This window comes from Echinops telfairi, unplaced genomic scaffold (genome assembly GCF_000313985.2).
Source record: "Echinops telfairi isolate 266 unplaced genomic scaffold, ASM31398v2 ScPeMD7_53;HRSCAF=182, whole genome shotgun sequence".
NCBI lineage: Eukaryota > Metazoa > Chordata > Mammalia > Afrosoricida > Tenrecidae > Echinops > Echinops telfairi.
In genome coordinates, this window is record NW_022103951.1 from 14,585,562 (window position 1) to 14,588,140 (window position 2,579).

Sequence of the window (2,579 nt, forward strand, 5' to 3'; positions counted from 1 at the left end):
TTAAAACCTTTTATTTTTTAAGTGCTAAAGCATAAATAAGTCACTTTGAGGAGTAAGGTGCATCTGACCCAATCCATGGTATTTTCAGTGGCCTTATATGCATGTTGAAGCTGGACAATGAATAATGAAAACCAGAGAAGAATGGCTGCATTTGAATTATGGCGTTAGCAAGGAATATTGAAAGTACCGTAGACTGCCGCAAGAACAAACAAATCAATCTTGGAGTAAGTATAGCCAGACTGTTCCTTAGAGGTTGAAATTTCATCTCATGTACTTTGGACATGTTATCAGGAGAGACCAATCCCTAGAAAAGGACATCATACTTGGTAAAGTCCAGGTTCAGGGAAAATGAGGAAGAACTTCAACAAAATTAATTGAAACCATGGCTAAACAATTTGCCCAAACATAAGAATAATTATGAGGATGGCATAGGACTGGTCAGTGTGTCTTCCTGTTGTACATATGGTTGTTATGAGTCAGAACTGACTCGACGGTACCTAACAGAATTATATCTCCATGTGTAATATCAGGCACCCTCACTATTAATAACAGTCCCCAAATGCCTCCTACTGTGTTGCAGTAAAGAATCATTTATTCCCCCAAACAATTGGACCTGGCTCATCATTTCCATTCCCTATAAGCAACTTGATAGCAGTAGGTTTTGTTTCTTCTGTTTTTCTTCTTTCAGGTTAAGTGACAGCAGGCATTTTTCCTTGGTGAGAATTTGTAAATTTCCATCACACGTGTTTGGATTATATCATTTTGTTGTAATCATTCTCCAAAGCCGCCACACTCTTCCCTCTCACTCAGATGTGGGACATGCATTATTAATTAAATGACAACGTTATTACAGCCAGTAATTGAATTACTCCATAGCTCCTGTCCACCATAATTAACATCTATCAAAATAAAAAGGGAGAAGTGGTGTTGCCACTATTACAAATGGTTTGGTTTCATGGGTTTTTGATCAAATCAATAGAATCAAACTAATAGGTGATTGAATTAAATGGAAGTCGTTGTGTTGATAGTGCCCATATTTGTCCCCAGGCATAACTTCACATTGATAGCTCACTTTGTAGTCTATATATTTTCCCCTAACAAACATCCCCTTTCTTAGCGCAGACCCAGGAAGGTGACTCAGCTTTCAAACTGGTGAACAAAATTCTCATCAGATCTCATTCAGTAGCTGTTTTGCACACAAGAAACTATCTAGAAGTAAGTCAAGAACAACCAATTCAATCTAAAAATGATTCTGCTGCCACTGTATCAATTATAGGCCTAACAAAGAAGCTGTTTGTATGTAAAAAATAGTCATAAAATCAGAATTGTGTCCAAGGCAGTCAATAGCTATCGATTGTGATTAGTGTAGAGCAAAGCAGCAATTCAAGAGAAGCACTCAGAGGGCAGAGAAAAAAGGAACCAAAGGGAAAGAAATTTTCTCATGAATAGGCAAACAGATCACCTCTCATAAACAGACATACAATTGCATGCAGGAAAATCGCTAAGGAGAAATCAGACTAGCCTCAAAAGAAAAGAGTCATCAAACTATCTGTCTGCACCGATATTCAGAACAACATGAGCCACAAAAGAAGTTGTTGAATCTCTATTTGTAACAATATTCATGACAGCTGTGAGTCTCGTCTCAACAGAAACAGAGACAACTTTTCTTTACCCGAAAACCTACAAAGGCAAAATCTGCCTTATCAGGCATCCCCACCTCTTTAGAAGACACTGTTTCCTCTACACACTCCAGCGCACATGTAACCACACATCCAACCACAGCCACTATCTCCACGTTGGCTGAAAGCATTTTAGACCAATTTATTCCAAGCCAAGTTGCCTGGGGTCATCCTGGTAAGGGTTCTTGTGTCAGATAAACTAGCAATAGCACCTTTTTGAATCTCAAAGGTGGCTTGGTTTGGAAGCTAAAGTATTGGATTTTTCTGGTAGGGGCCCATTGAAAGACTCCATGATATATTTCCCTTCTCCCTGATCTGACATACATAATAGGAGTGCTGAATCCCAGACATCATTTTGGACAGCTGCCAGTTTCCTTTAGCAGTAAAGCACCTTTCAGATGCTACAGCACGGCAGCCTTGTGGGAGATGGTGGTGGTGGTGGTTTTATTGTTGTTAGGTGCTATCAAAATGATTGTGATGCATAGTGACCCTATACACAACAGAAGGAACTGCTGCACAGTCCTGAGCTATCCTCATAATTGTTGTGACATTTTAGCCCATTGTTACAGCCAGTGCCAATCCATCTCGTCAAGGGCCTTCCTCTTATTTTGCTGCCCTTCTACTTTAACAAGCATGATGTCCTTCTCTCGAGACTGGTCTCTGCTGACAGCGTGTCCAAAGTATATGAGATGAAATCTCACCATGGAAGATATCTGGGAAAATGAAATGGATCGGGAGATGAGTGAGTGAAATAAGGAGGTGGGGGGGGAGGAAAAGGGGAGGGGAGCCTCAACTATTGCATCCTATAAAATACAATTCCATTTTCTCACTGTGGTCTTCATAAGAATATGAGATCATAGTAAAAGTTTCTTGGTAATAGATTTTTCCCTTTATATAAAT